We start from the raw sequence: 16,355 nt of genomic DNA, 5'->3' as shown, positions 1-16,355 counted from the left end.
TGGTCTGTTTCACTTCTTGTTTATAGTCAATTTCATTTCTTGCTTCTCAGGTGACTACCACAAGCGGGTTGTTTCTAAGACCTGGTCTACACCTAAAACTTAGGGCAACCTAGCTATATAGCTCAGGGTTGTGATAAATTTCATGCCCTGTGTGACCTAGGTTGACCTAACCCCAATGTAAACTCTGCTAGGTTGATGGAAGAATTCTTCCATCATCCTAGCTACCCACCTCAAGGGGGTGGGTTTATTACATTGATGAAAACCCCCCTTGCGTTGATGTAGAAAGCGTCTACACTACAGTGCTACATGGCAGTTATGCCGCTGGAGTGTAGACAAAGGCTTAGTTCCCAGCTGTGCAGGAGTGTGTGTGGGGGGTGGGAAGTGGGGGATGTTTACATTTGAAAACAGTCTGGATGGTGCTGGTGAGAGCCGTTCTCCTGCGCAGCTCCTGCTGCCTGGAGCAGCCTCCCCGTATTTTTCTGCCTCACAGACTCTCGTCTTTCACTGCCTCTCTCCTCCTTTGCCTGCACCTCAGAAACGCTCCTCTCCCTTTGCTACCCGGGTTTTGCTTTAACACCGGCTCTCTCCCTAGGACGTGGCTTGTGGGCTGCAGCGTGGCTGAAGGGAGCTACACCCAATGAAACTGTATTGGACCATATTGCCCAGCCTGACGTTTCTGGATCCCACGACACCCTGCTGGCCCATCCTGCCATCAGGGTATTTACGCTGTGCGTCTCACCAGAGTGTCTCAGCACCTGCACCAGGCCTCTCTCCCCTTGGAAGTGTGCAGGCTCCTCACTGGTGAGCATTTCCTTGTGTGCCTTGCATGGCCTGGCTCGGAGGAGTGCTCGGAAACGCCAGGGCCGTGTTATCAGCCCCTTGGCGAACACAAGACGACCACCACTGGGGACCTCTGGAGCTAAGTGCGTGCGCTGCTCCAGCTTGAACTAAAGAGCCGTCACTCTCTGCGTAGGCGCTTTAACAACTCATATCTTCTGTGGGTCAGTCCCGCAGGGGACCCGCAGCTCACACTCCCCAGGGGGTTCCATTCAATACTCCACACACGCATGGAGACAGGTCTGGCCCCACTTCCTGGGTGGCTTGTGCCATTGGTCTGGGTGTTAGAGGCAGGGAAGTAGGATCCCTTTGTTTACTGGAGATGCTCGCAGCTTTGTCTCACTTCTGAGATGAAAGCCCCTTTTCGGGGAGCTCTGTTACACGGGGTGACTTTAAGGAGCTTCTGCCAATTTCTAATGGCAAACACTGATGCGTTTGGCCAAGTTCGGAGTGGAGTCTCAGGGAGTCTGACCCCTTCTTCCAGCCCACAGGTAATACCAGCACAGACCGCATAGACTCACTGGGACTCACACCCCCTTACCAACGTGCAACTTACGAACTGGGCCTGCCGCGTCTGAGCTCATGTCGCTCGCAAACCCAGGGGCCTACGGAGAGCAATGCAGCAAGAAAAGCAATGCCGGCAGGGGAGGAGGGGCAAGGCAGGGCCATCCCCTACTTTCACTTACACCTCCAGGCAGCTCTCCAGCGGGTAAGTTCAAACTCCTGCGCATGTTGAGCGCCCAGCTGGAAGCAGGGCTAAGCTAGTATAAGGGCACGTCTACACTGCAATCAAACACCTCTGGCTGGCCTGGGTCAGCTGGCCCAGGCTGTGAGGCTAAAACGAGCAAAGTAGACGTTTGGGGGCTGCACCCTGGGCTCTGGGACCCTCCTCCCGTGTCGGGTCTCATTTGGGCTTCGGCTCCAGCCCATGCTCAAATGTCTACACTTGAATTTTATAGGCCTTCAGCGTGAATCAGCTGAGCTGGGCCAGCTGCGGGTGTTTTATTGCAGTGCAGACATGCCCTGAGAGTCCAACAAACCGGCCTACACATCGCCTCAGAATTTGGCTCATTCTGATTTTGGAAACCATTCTGATGGGTTTTCATACATTTTTCTCTCTCTCTCTCCCTCATTCTTTATTCCCACGGGCATGAAAGCAGGCTCTCCACTGCTAGGTCACAAGATCCTACTACCTAGGGATAGACAAAGACCAATTAGGCCATTCCTGCTTCTGCCAATGCACCCTCTGGGCAACAGGTGATCAGGTGTTAAAATGCAGCTATATTCAGTCCCAGGCGAGAATTCTGCCGGCTCCTCATTCGCTGCCCAGAATCAGGCTCTTCCAGGTGCACCCCAGTGGTTGTGGTGGAAATGATTGTGATGTCACAAACGGTTGTGCAAACATATTCAGACAGCTTCTGAAGCGAAGGTGGAGGGGCTCGGGGGAGGAGACATATTTTTCCCGAAAAAGAAGCATGTTGTGGTTTTTCTTTTGCAATTTTGGACAGTTTCCCACCTCGTTCCCATCATACTGCCCCGGCCAGTTGTGCCATATTATACGTACATATAGAGGAAAAAATTCCTCCCTTTCTGCCGAAGTGAACTTAAGCCTGACAAATGGTATTGTGGTTAAGTCACTGGGCTGGGAGACCTAGATTCAATTTCTGGCTTAGTCACAGACTCCTTTGACCCTGTGCAATGCCCTCATTCGAATCGCTCTGTGACTCGGTTCTCCAGCTGTAAAACGGGGATAATAATATTTTCTTTCGCCTGTCTTTTGTTTGTTTTGTTTATTTAGCCCATAAGTTCTTCAAGGCAGGAGCTGTTATCACTATATATACATATAACTCCCAACACCATGGGGGACTTGATTTTGGTTGGAGTCTATGCAGCTCCCTGCACAATGGGGCCCTGATCTCACTTGGGGTCTGGACAGTGCCCGATGCACTGGGGCCCTGATCAGGGTCAGGGCCTCTAGATGCTACCTAATACACACAATCATCCTGAGTTCGATTACCCTTATCGGAGCGTGTAGAACTGCCCCAGCCACCAGGGATGACCTGATCATTTTCGGTAACTCCAGCCACAAAACACGCGATTGCTCAAGATGAGGAATATACAGAGGGAGTGGATGAAAAAAAAAAGGTCCCGTGGGTTTTTTCAGGGAAATCCCATTTACTGATGAGGGCAAGAGAAATGCCGAAAATACGAGTAAAGCCGTATGGTTTGTCAGCAGGCCCCAGAGCGCTTGTCTCTGCATGCGGGGAAGTGGCACCCACCACTAGTACCCCTCCGGAGATGGGAGAGGGGTATAAACGAGAGCCCAGCCCTGTAGTGCAGGAAGAATTGGGCTACAGTTAGAAAAGCAGCCTCCGGACTCACCCCACTCCGTTCCCCCCCCCAGCCTTGTTTATTAGTTTTAAACGAGCTCCGTGAGAAAGAGGGGTGGTGATGAAAACACTTCTATTTTGTCTACCGTGAATATACAGAAGGCTCTTTAACCAGCGGCTTAAAGATTAAAATGATACTCCGGCAGGTTAAATAGAAGTCTCTGAAGCCAAGTCTTTGGCTGGGGCTGTGAAAAATCACTTCCTCTTGTCAACTGGCCCTTTCTCAAAGCCAGGACTGTGCAAAGTTTCTGTCTCTTCTTGCTAGGCTGCAGCTTAGTGTGAAACTCCTGAGCCCGCGCGACTCCACTTAAAGTGGCAACAAAGATCAACTGCAGGGGAGGGCAGGCAGTGTGCTGGGGGGGGGGTGTCTGTTTGCTGGGGCATCATGGAACCAGCACACGGAGGGAGCGGGGAGGAGAGGCATCACTGCCTCCTGTTGGAGGATAAAGAGCAGAATGTCTGGATTGCAGAGCTAGCCCTAAATCCCCCCTTGTCAGCTGGCCATACCTTGGAAACTTGCCGTCACTCAGCTACTGCCGGGGCTCAGTTTAACCTCCCATGAAATGTGAATTTCTTGGCTGAAAAGAAAGTGAAAAATATGTCAAGAATGTGTGTTTGGCTTGGCGGCCGGCATGGTGGATCACAGCCTCCAGGCGTCTGAGCCGGGCTTTGACGTGCAGGGAGTACTCTCCGTCGGCGGCGAGGTACGCCGTGCTGCTGGACGTGCAGAGAACGGGGCTCCCATGGGACTAATGTACAGACAGCCTCCACCACCGCCTTTGAATGACTCAAGTGAGCCGGTTTCAAGTGCAAGCTCCGGGTAGTGGGCCAGAGACACTGGACTTTCCCAGGAGCTGCCAGCAAGTCACCAGCTGCAAAAACTTAAAAGCCCTTCCACTCGGCTTGTCAGTTTTGTGGCTTTAGCTGGACCTTTGCCAAACAACAACAGTACTCAGCACTGACAAAGCATATTCTCAAAGCACTGGGCAAGTGTTAACTAATTCATCCCTGCAACACTCTCGGAGGCACCATAGGCATGGAGCATGATCCCCGTTCACAGGTGGGGAAACTGAGGCACAGGTAAACAAAGGGGCTTGCTCCACATCTCAGTGGTAGAAGCAGGAACAGGACCCAGGAGTCCTGTCTCGCATTCTCTGCTCCCATGCTGTTGATGGCAGTGTTGCAGAAATCCCACAGGCCAGATTCTGATCTCAGCTGCATTGGCGTAAATCTGGAGTAACTGTTGAGCTGCTCCAGGTTTACACTCCTGATACTGAGATCAAAATACAGCTTCTCTTTCTGTATGAGACTAATGTGATCGTCTAAGGGCCCAAGGGATTAAAAACCGGTGCATCGCTGCCAAGAGGTTGGAAATAGATGAGCCAGAGGGAGACTCAGTAGGAAAAAGTGAGGTTCAAGATGGAATAAAGGCTTAAAAAGTAGATGAGAGGAGAGCAGCCTAAACCGTATCTTTCCCATGGCAGCAGCCAATCTGCTGTAGGTGTGCTAAGGAGCCCTGGGCCCCTGAAGGAAACTTCTTACAGACCCGTTTGCTGTAACACATGGATGTAGGGCAGGCTGACCTGTGGGCTCCGGGGTTCCCTTTCCAGGATCCAAGATCTTACAGTGTGCGACGAATGGGTCCCGACTTCAGAGGTCCCATAAAAGCTAAGAAACTCTCCAGAATCATCTCCTTCCTGGGGTTAGGAAGAGCCCCAAAAGAGCCCCCCCAGCCCAGTACCTTGCCCTGGGTTATTCTGCCTTCTCCGCAACCTGGGTTAACCAAAGCCAGCCACATTCCAGCTCCAGATCAGAGCTGCCTGCAGCCTCAGTTTTCCTTTCCCCCTCTTGTAGGCCCCATGTTAGTTTCACCTCGGAGACAAGGAGGGCAGGATGTGTGACTCCCTCCTGAGTCCATTGACGCCACTCCAGAGAGGGTCAGGAGAAGCCCCATCTCAGGGCGCTAAATTTGCTGCCTTCCCAGAACTCCCTGCTGCTGCTGGATTGGGGAGAAAGAAGCTTAGTTTGCGCCCCAGACTAGAATCCATCCAGCATTGTCCCGCCAGCCATGCACCCACCCTGTGTGCCAGCTGAAGTCCACTAAACTCACTTCTTCAGCTGAGTTTCCCCTCAGAAACTTCTGCAAACAACCAACACCCCACCCCCAGTCACACGAGCAAAAAACCAAACCTGTGAAAATCAATCAAGCAGTTTCTCCTACAGGCGGGGAAGGAAAAAAGTGATCGAGATTGTTACTGTTATTTTGGTAGGTGGCGCTTGATAGACGGACAGAGGGGTGGTGTATATGGGGATGAAAAGGTAGACAGACAGAAGAGTGGTGTGTATGGGGATAGATGGAGGTACAGAGGGGTGTGTATGGGGATAGACAGCTATAGGGGTGCCTACGGGGATGGAAAGAGAAAAAGAGAGATACAAAGACAATGCAGTGCGATGGGGAGAACTTTAACTCCAAAAGCTGCATGTTGACTTTGATCAACACAAGGGAGAAGGTTTCCCTTCTTGTGTTTTGCTATTTTTTCAAATAAAACACCAACTACGTCTTGTTTCTAGCCTCGTCCCCTCCCCCTCGCCATAGGTGATCCATATTCCTGATCGACTCCTGCAATATGCTGATTTCAAAGAGGATTTTCAACCCAGCAGTTTTCAATCCAGCTCTGACCAGGCCCATGTCCTCCAGCGGCTGGAGCTCAAGCATTTCTCTGAGCCAGGCCAGCTCTCCATTAGCTGGTGAGTTTAGTGTGCCACAGGGCGGGTGGTTCAGCTCTTGGTGGACATGTGCCGCTGGAGCTGACACAAACACATACGTGTACTTCATGGGGAGATCAGAGCCCAGCTGTGCAGACACTCTTCACATCTACTATATGGCATTAGCAAGATCCTTTTTGAGCCCCACATCTCAAGCATTTCTCCTTCTCTCCCAGGTGTGTTTTCCTTCATGGGACCCTTTTCTGCAGTGACATTCTAGCCACCACCGCTGCCGTGGGGGCTGGACAACAGGGCTGATCATGGAATTCAAATCTCCCACAGGGCAATGAAGAACTTTAGTCCTCAGAACAACCCCTCGGGCCTTTATTTCTAAACTCTTTATACTGAAAACAGTGGGAACTCCAACAACAGGGGACTGGCCCATCTGTACGGTCAGTACTGAGTTCCACTGTTAACTGTGGACAGAAATTAGACTACAACCACCACTTGAAGGCTGTGTAGACCCCTGAATTACAAGATCTCCACCAGCTGGGCTCCTGTCATTCAGAGACCCATAGAAAAAATTGGGTTGGAAGAGGCCTCTTCTGAATCATCCAGTCCCATCCTCCTTGCATGGTGGAGGAGATACTGTTGTCATCTTGCAGCCAGACTCTCTCATGCTGTCATCTTACCAGACCTCAGAAGCTAAGCAGGTCTGGCCAGTATTTGGATGGAAGACTTGACCATAAAGAAGAACCTAGGCTGCTGAAGGAAGTTAGTGATTCAACAGGTAGCAGTCTACTTCCAAAGACAGTACAAAGTCAATGCCTGGTTCAGTGCCAACAGGCACTGCACTGCTACAGATGCTGCCTTTAGATGAGACGGGAAACCACGATCCCCAGTAAATATCCAATGGTATGTTTCAAAAGAGTGGAGGTGTTAACTGTGGTGTCCTGGCTAAATCCCCATTTGAGTAATTCCAGTTTAGCTACTGACATTCCTTTTTAATTTCAATTCAGTACAGGCTTATTCTTCATTTCTTGTCTTGCATGGGAGGGTAGCATTGTTGCGTGCTGTTAAACAGCCACCACATACCACCCCAGAACTGGCTGCATTTCAGTGGTGGATGAAGCAATTCCAGTGTACACTAGCTTGCAAAGCCCCTTGGAATTAGATGGGAAGAAAGCCGCCATTCAAAAGGCAAGGTGGTTTTATAAAATTATCATCATTCCCAAGAGACCGAGGAACTTCTCTAGCTCTAAATTTCTCCTGCAAAGAGTTAACAGGCATTTGTTTTCCCCAGAAGTTTAATAATCGCATGGTCAAACCAGAAACATTTCTTAATCCCTTTCTGACATTAACCCATTTCCTGGTCAAATAAATAAAAAGCAGAAAGGGAGCATCTGGCCTCTGCATCACCCTTTGGAAAGTGGAGTTCAGAGAAAGCCCCGTCTGGGACCAACAGAAACAAGCACAGCGTTTAACAGTTAGAGCTTTGATAATTCCTTTCTCTTGCCTCCATGCAGAGAAGCAAAGGGCTTCTCCTGGGTAGTATATTTCAAAACTACCCTCTCCCACTACCGCTGCCTCCCTGTGCAATGGACGGGGGAGAAACACTTCAGAGCCCCAGGGAGATATAGACGGTGACTATCACAGTTTCCAAATGACCACCGGTGGGGGCGGGACATGCGCCCCAGTCTGGTAATGTACCCAAAACAGATTGCGTTGAGAAAGCAAGACAGGTTCTCTAAGCCAGGCAGTGCTGAGTTCTGGCTGGGAACTAGTAAGCAATTGTACATTGTGGGAATCATCTGGGAAGGAGAAAATAAATGATAAAGGCCTTATAATTGGACCCCGTCTCTCGCTGGGAAGGGATAGAAATAACATGGCTGCTTTGGACCGGCGCTAGGGATGGGTGGCTCACTGGCTGTACACAATACCAATGGAGCCGAGCCTCACTCCTAAAGCGTGAACAGAACCATCTGAGGAGGTCTGAAAAAGGCATTTCGTGGTTTGTTTGGTTTTTTGCTTGGGCTGCTTCCGACCACTCCTGGGAGCAGAAGGGCTGTTCCCAGGGGATTCTTGCTAGTGACGGTTGGTCACTTCTTGCTAGTGATGGTCCTGACTTATAACATGTTTGGAATCCAAATTTGCCCTTTTGGGTGATCAGTCCTATTTGGATAATCATCCAAACATTCTGAGCTTTGCTCCTCGGTCCAGCTCGTGCGATCTTCGTGAGAGAGGCTCCTGCCTGGTAGAATGAGCCCAGATTGTGGCTTTAGCTGTACTTCCTAGGACAAGCCATGATTTTCACGGAATGAGAGGGAGGTTGTCGGTAATGTTGGACACGGGAGGAAGATATGGAATGTGGCTCCCACCAACTCTAAAAGTTACCCATCCAGATGTCCACTTTAAAATGATTGCACTGCTCAAGGTGACTTGGGAAGGCAAATCCTATAATTCCCATAATTTACTTTTGGGACAGCTCAGAGTCAAATAGCCCATCTGGCTGATAAGTAAGACGAGGGAGGTTTTTAGATTCTTTCTTGCCCGTGGTAGCAATCAGAAATACATCTGAAATCTGCTGAGTGGGCATATGCCGGGCCAGGAACCATTGGGATGGACTGGCACAAAACAAATGAGAACTAACTTTAACTGGCCAAGGTGGAAGAGGTCAACTTCATACCAATTCCCTTGACGTCAATGGCAGTCACACTGGGGATGGATGACTCGGTCCATGGCTTGGAGTATGGAGTTCTGCACGTGGCCATCAATTGCATCTCCTCGTTCCAGAGGCACTATATTTTGTTTAGTCCTCAGTACACATTCATGTGGATGAATATCACATTTAGAAGAGATGTGGTGCAGACTGGACTGGAGGCAGACTGGACTGCACAGAATAGGAACAACACAGTAATGGAGGGAAGACAATTTTGGGGGAGGGTCTCACTTGCTAGTGGGACACAAGCCAATATCACAACAACCATCATCATGACCAGTGCTCTTTGCTGCAGATCCTGGGAATGAAACCCAACTCCACACCCAGGCTTTCCTGCGGGCAGTGCCCTGACGGGTGTTCTTGCATATTTGCCCCAATAGAAAAACAAAATGAAAGGACCAAGCCTGCTTCTTGTCAGCAGGAAAGGGAGAGAGGAATAGTGCTGTTGGTTTTTACTCACGGGAGGTGCTCAGATATTTTAGTGATGGGGGCCACAAAGGGACCTAGATGAATGGATGGAATGAGCCATGGAAACTGACTGACCAGGAGCTAATACCCATCAGCAGGAGAGCATGCGGGAAACTTGTGCTGCTTCTTCCCGTGTCCGATGGATCAGAGATGGGACATGCTGCAGAATTTAGACCCATCCCAGAGCTGGGGAAGTGACATATCCAGGGATGTCCCATTATAAAGAGAGGGGCTGGATTTGATTCTGAATTCAGATTTCAAACACTCCTGAAGTTTGGGGTTGTTCAGGTCCAGGATCTCGTTGCGGTCCATTTCATAGTGCATAAACAGAAGACTTCACTTTCAGGGCTGTCGATCTGGCACCTTTTCAACTGCATTAAATAATTAAAATTGTACAAAAATGGCATCTAACCCTCCCCCCCCAGCCTGCAGTGGTTTTAATCTCCTACGTGAATCAGAGGGCCTGGGATTGACAGCAGCATCTTTGTGGGATTGTAATAAAGAATGACTTATTTTGACACTTATTTAAGAAATATTAATCTTTCATTTTGCTTCTAAATGCTCCTGTTTGCTAAGGAACTATCTGTTACCTGAGTGTTCCGATAAATCTTCTAAGGTAAAATTATATGTTAGATGCTGCCAGAAGGGTACATTTAAGAATGCTTCCCAAATTATCAACTGCATTAATCTTAATTACTTTGGTAAAAGTAGAGTCTGGCATTAGGGCGAACTAAATTGAACGGGTGTTTGTTTGTCTTTATCATATCGCATATTTGAGATCATTTAACAGAACGGAGATAAAAGGAACACGGGGCAAGAAGGCAGTGAGCAGGCTTCCTAATGAAAACGATGGTTTACAAAGGACAAAGAACAGGCAGAGAGGGACAGAGGAACCCCTGGGGTTTGCAAAGCAGCAGACTTGCCACTGAGTCAGCGCCGTTCGCAAGAGCGATATACAAGCAGCTCAGTATAGAACCGCGATGTACGTTTTCCACTGCAGCACTGTAAAAAAAAAAAATTAACTCCTTAATTACAATCTCCAATGATTATAGGATTAAAGAGGAAGCTTCATCTCCTGGCTTCCTGATGGCAAGTCTGCTTTGGTGACAACTATGAGGATGGTCTGACCCCATTTCTTGTGAGGGTCTCAAAGTGCTCTACACACAATAATGACATAGGCTTCCTAACCTTCCCACCTGTCTGGGATGCATCAATATCCCCATCGATACGTGGGAGAAGCAATGTACAGAGACGTGCCATGACTTGCCCACAATCCCCAGATCCCAGGTGTCCTGACTCCTAGTCCCCTTGTGTTAACTAACAGACTGCCCTCCTCCCCAGAGCTGAGGCTAAAACCCAGGAGTCCTGGCGCCCAGTCTCCTGCTCTAACTACTAGACTCCACTCCCTCAGCCACGCTGGCTAGGTTTCCCTGACTGAAAGACAAAGATTGGCTTATTATGTGGAGCCATGAATATTACAGATAATGTCTCATATTTCCATACCCGAAGCCAGTTGTAGGGCCCTGCCGTTTAAAGCCATACATGCCTGCAGGCAGCTCTGAGGCAATTCGATTAGCAATGAAACACTCCAGCTTTTGAGGTAGATCGTGTGTGCCCCTCACAGCCCGCCTGACCTGCTTCCACTGGCTGTGGGTGCAGCGAGCTCACCAGCAGCAGCTGCCGTGACCTGCAATTAGAAAGCAGTGTGGAACCAGATCTTCACTCAGGCTAATTAGCCACGTTTGCTGCTGAACAACCCTCAGTGTCAATAGTAGAGGATAATAAGCAGCGTCCTCTGTTTCCAGGAGCCACCATTTTAAACTCTCCCTCTCACTCACACTCCAGCAAGTGAAGTATTTTCCCAAGTGCCAAAGGCAAACCAAGAACTGCCTACTTCATATTATAGGGCAAAGCCAGGAATTCTAACCCCCTCCACCCTGCTAGAGTTTTCACCTGGTTGCTGCATCACACAAGGATGCTATTGTTTGGCAGGAACAAAGGGATTTTATGTAGTTCTATGAATGTCTTAAAAATAACCCCCAGAATTTATACTTGGAAGCAGGTTCCATGCCTGACACTTGCAGAACACGATTCTTCCGCTGACTCTCCGGTAAACATCTCTGCTTAAGTCCCATTGACTACTTGCTTTTTTGGTTCATGGCTTTATGAGTCCCACAACTTCAATGAGACTTAAGCATTTTGCTGAAGAGAGATGGACGTAAGCACATGCAAAAATGCTTTGGGGAACGGGGGCTTTGGAGAGGCATTAAATATTGCTGATGCTGTGAGGTCTCCTAATCTATCCAGGTCTGTGTCATCGGAGAAGGTTTTTTTTTTTATCATAATGGAGTTAAATGGAACAGGCCAAAGTTTCTAAAGTGGCTTCTAGTTTCTTTGCACTTGCAAAACTCTGGACATGGAAGCAAATACATGCAAATAACTCTCTGGTTATTCTAACCCTATGGTTCTATGAGTCTATGAAATCATATGGTTGGATTTGGCTGGGTTTGGGGAGGTTGGTCATGCCACCTGTCTACAGATGTTTGAAGGGACCATGACACCATGAGGGTGAGCAATTATTTGGTATGGCACAAGGAGGAGAGAGAATTAGGAGGCGTGGTATGAAATTAAGAAAGGGAATATTTATGAGGAACATCAGGAACTCATTCCTGATAGGGCGATGTAGGAATGTGTGGAAAAGTCTCTCAAATGAGGGGATGGATGCCCCGCTGTTTGGGATTTTTATTTATAGACCGGGTCTGACAGTGGTAGAAGTGAAAGTGTACCGGGGTGTGTGTGTGTGTAACCCACATACCTCCTGGGTGTGGTGCTCTGACCCATCTAGTGGCACTGAGACCACTTAGAGAGAGATTAATGAGTCTGCTCTACAGTTAAGTGCTTTTAGCTCATGTGTAGAGGCTCATGCATTTAGCTCCAGAGGTCCCAGGTTCAATCCTGCCCGCCGACAACCGGGGTCTGTCACTGTCCCAGGTGCACTGGGAAACAATGGTGCCCTAGCAGGGAGATAGACTGGATAGCCACATGGGTCTTTCCCATCTCTCACTCCTTTGATTCTATGAAGACAGTGACTGTGTATGTACGTACGTCTCTGTAGATCATTACTATGGTGTTGCTTCTTCTTAACATTATGTGACCTCTGGGCCTGATCCAACCCACTGAAATAAGTGGGAAAGAATCCCATTACCTTCAATGGGGTTTGAGTTAGGCTCTGTGGGCAAAAAACAACAATTTGACAACAGTTAGGCAACTGGCGTGCTGAGACCACAGCTTGTCACACTGACCAATACTGTCTCATTGTTTCATAAATTCCCAGGCCAGAAGGGACCACCATGATCATCTAGTCTGACCTCCTGTATAACACAGGCCACAGAACGGCCCCAAAATAATACCTGGAGCCGAGCTTTTAGAAAAACATCCCATCTTGATTAAATTGCCAGCGATGGAGAATCCACCACAACCTTTGGTAAATTCTTCCCATGCTTAATTACTTTCATTGTTAAAAATTTACACCTTATTTCCAGTCTGAATTTGTCTACCTTCAACTTCCAGCCACCGGATCATGTTAGCCCAGGGGTTGTCAACGTTTGCCATGCAGCTCGCCAGGGTAAGCACCCTGGCGGGCCGGGCCAGTTTATTTACCTGCTGACGCGGCAGGTTCGGCCGATTGCGGCCCCCACTGGCCGCGGTTCGCCGTCCCGGGCCAATGGGGGCGGCGGGAAGCTGCGGCCAGCACATCCCTGACCCGCGCCGCTTCCCGCCGCCCACATTGGCCCGGGACGGCGAACCGCGGCTGAACCTGCCGCATCAGCAGGTAAATAAACTGGCCCGGCCCGCTAGGGTGCTTACCCTGGCGAGCCGCGTGCCGAACGTTGCCGACCCCTGTGTTAGACTTTCCTCTGCTAGACTAAAAAGCCCGTTATTCAATATTATCCCCCATGTACAGAATTATACACTGGAATCAAGTCACCCCTTCACCTTCTCTCTGTTAAACTAAATAGATCGAGCTCCTTGAGTCTATCATGATAAGGCAGGTTTTCCAATCCTTTTATTATCCTCATGACTTTTCTCGGAACCCTCTCCAATGTATCAACATCCTTCATGAATTGTAGGAAATGGATGCAGTGTTCCAGCAGCGGTCGCACCAGTGCCCAATAGAGAGGTAAAATAACCTCTCTGCTACTCGCCAGTCCCCCGTTCATGCATCCCAAGATCACATTAGCTCTTCTAGTGGTTTCCTCCGCTGTGTCTAGCTGTATTCATTTTGTTGTCTCTCTTCCTCTACTTAGCTTGTAAGCGATGCAGGGCAGGGACTGTGTTTGTCCAGCACCTGGCACAACAGGGTCCGGGTTCACGACCAGGGCTCACAGGCACTATGCTAATACAAATAATAATAATGATCCAAGCCTGAAGGGCAGATTGTGGTAACATACCCCCTAAGTATCATCGCAAGGACAACCCGGGTGAATGGATGAGACTTCGGGGCAGGATGGAACCGTTGATCCTTTAACGTAAGGGCTGGAGCTGCACTCAGCCCTTTGATTTCATAGGCAGCTTCCCTTTCCCTTTAATATCATGGTGGGAAAACAACACACGCTAGCTGACCTAAATACAGCTCTCAAGTGAGTCACTGCAGGGTCAGGGGTCAGCAGCGAACTCCTCACTCACCCAGGCTGTTACATTTTCTGATGTAGAGGCGACGGAGGAGATGCAGCCACAGTTTGATAGCGATGCCAAGTGAAGTCATTTGTTTGTGTTGCCGTATTATTAATGACAGCAAACCCAGCTCCGCTCTACAGGGGGGCGGGGGAAGGGGGCCGTAGCTGAAATAGCCAAGGGGCTCAATACGGCACTGGGTTATTTCGTTGTTGTTGTTGTTGCCGCCGCCATATCAGCTGCTGTCCCGCTTTCCCGAGACACGGTCTCGTTTTGACACACGCGCCCCTCCGATTATCTCCTGGCCTAAAAAAAGCCAGTGGAATGTTTCCCAGACCAGTATCACATTTCCTTCCTTCCGTCTGCCTGAGTCTGGGTCCGTCCCAGGCTGCCTCCCTCCCTCTCTGGTCCTAGTTTAAGTTCTGGTCATGTAGGGACATGGATGTACAGGGAGCGTGCAACGAGCAAGCACATTTCTCAAGCTTCCCTTAACAAACTGGACCCCCCCCTTGCCTTCGGGAGTAGGGAACACCTTTGCAGATTAACCCGGCTGATTTCTGTTGGATGGTGCATCGTTCTAGACAGGGGCGGCTCTATGTATTTTGCCGCCCCAAGCACAGCAGTGAGGCAGCCTTCGGCGGCATGCCTGCAGGCGGTCCGCTGGTAACGCGGATTCGGTGGCATGCCTGCGGGAGGTCCGCCGGTCCTGCGCCTTCGGCATACCCGCCACTGAATTGCCGCCGAAGCCGCGCGACTGGCGGACCTCCCGCAGGCATGCCGCCGAAGGCAGCCTGACTGCCGCCCTCACGGCGACCGGCAGGCCACCCCCCGCGGCTTGGCGCCCCAGGCACGCGCTTGGTGCCTGGAGCCGCCCCTGGTTCTAGAGGTAGGAGGCAGTGAATGCGGACCCCCCAAGTGAAAGCTCCATTGCACCGTCACATTTAAAATGGGGAACCCAAGCCTTAGTTAACACAACCCATTGTCAAATGTGGGGTACTTCAAAATGGAGGGAGGCACGTTCACCCCTAGGTATCTCTAATATCTGCAGAGCCTCTTGGGGGGCGGCCTGCTGAGACCACAGCCTGTCATGCCAGATCATCATTTCCTTGTACTCTGCCATCGGGCCGTGTCCAGTGGTTGTCTTTGTCTTGGATTGTGAGCTCTGTCCCACGCAGGGACTGTCTTTGCTCTCTGTGTTTGTACAGCACCAAGCACAATGGGGTTATGGTCCATGACTGGGTCTCCTAGCATCATGGCTGGGTCATGGGCAGCAAGACCTAGCAGTCGGAGCCAGAGCCCACGGTCATGAGGCAGGAGTCAGAATAGCAGGAGGTCAGAGGCAGGAAACACACTGGTGGCCCAGAACCACAAGGCAGATGCCTGGAGCAGGAGGCACACAGCTCAGAGCAGGCTAGGGCCCAGTTGTTCAGTCAGCTTTCTGCGCCTGCTGCTGGCGTAAGCAGGACCAGACGGCCTATCAGCTGCTCTGGGGCTCTGCCAATCAGACTTCAGGGGTGGAGCCTCACGCTGGGAGTGGCCTTCATTGGTCCCAGGTGGTGGGTTGGAGTGTGGCTGGTCCCATACACCCTGCAGACCTGGGTTTGAGACCCATGGGTCATGACACTACAGCGATATAAATAAATAATGATAAGAAGAAGAGATTAAAACATTGCTCTTTCTGGACATTTCTCAGAGCTCTTGAATCCTTTTTTCAGACCTCTCTCTAGTCATGCTATTAAGTATTGCAAACCTGAAACATCATGCAGGTTCGCAGCCTACAGAAGAGCTCTATGGAAAATACCGCTTGGAGTTACTGGGCTTGCAAGAGAGAACTGGTTTGGTTTTGGCCAGGAAGGCTACTGGACCTTGATTCTGCCCTGCAATGCTGCCTTCCTGGCTAACTAGCCCATCTCCTCACCGCTTTGCAACTGCAGGCCTTACCAGTCCCATGCCCTCACTAAGTCTATGTCCCCTACCCCATTGCAATGTCAGAAGCCTTGGCAGAAGGGCTTAAATTCTCACTATTTCCTGGAGTCCTTGGGGCTCGGGACTTCAGCCTCGTGGGTAGTGCTAGGGATGGACGGACTCCTGCGGATTTGAAAATATTTACCAGAGCTCTGCTCCAGACAGCTCCAGCTGAATTTAAGCCCTGTTTGGCAGCCATGCCCAGCTCCCTGCTTTTACTAGCCAGGAGATGAGAGAGAAGCAGGCTACACCGTCCTAAGGGATGGCCGTGGGTGCATCTCCAGCGTACAATGGGCATCTTTAGAAGGCATTTTGCCCATGACCCTGCTGGGGCAGTGAAGCCCTACATCACCCCAGCATAGGCCAGCACAGAAATATCATTTTGCCTTTAGGAAGTAAAGGAAATGGAGAATTGGTTCGTGACACTGAGCAGGGCCGGCTCCAGGCACCAGCCCACCAAGCTTGTGGTTGGGGCAGCACCTGGAGGGGGGCGGCACGGGGCTCCGGCTCTGGCCGCTGGGGAGAGCGGAGCCCCAGCAGGCTCGCCGCCCTCCCCCCAGCGCTCTGGCCGCCGGGGAGAGCGGAGCCCCGGCCAG

General features: G+C 50.3%; 1 protein-coding gene across 2 annotated transcripts in view; it reads right to left on the bottom strand.

Annotated features, from left to right (window-relative positions):
- Window positions 1–16,355, bottom strand: part of ZNF469 (zinc finger protein 469) — a 104,732-nt gene that overhangs the window by 24,995 nt on the left and 63,382 nt on the right. The window contains exon 2 of one of the 2 annotated variants that reach the window (XM_042852095.2): window positions 3,735–3,805. The exons of the other annotated variant lie outside the window; for it this stretch is intronic. The gene's annotated coding sequence lies outside the window, so the exon portion shown is untranslated. The remainder of the gene's footprint in view (window positions 1–3,734; window positions 3,806–16,355) is intronic. 2 annotated transcript variants of the gene reach the window in all.

The sequence above is a fragment of the Chrysemys picta genome, chromosome 14 (assembly GCF_011386835.1).
Source record: "Chrysemys picta bellii isolate R12L10 chromosome 14, ASM1138683v2, whole genome shotgun sequence".
NCBI lineage: Eukaryota > Metazoa > Chordata > Testudines > Emydidae > Chrysemys > Chrysemys picta.
Note: the sequence above shows the minus strand (reverse complement) of the source record. Positions and strands in the feature narration are given on the sequence as shown.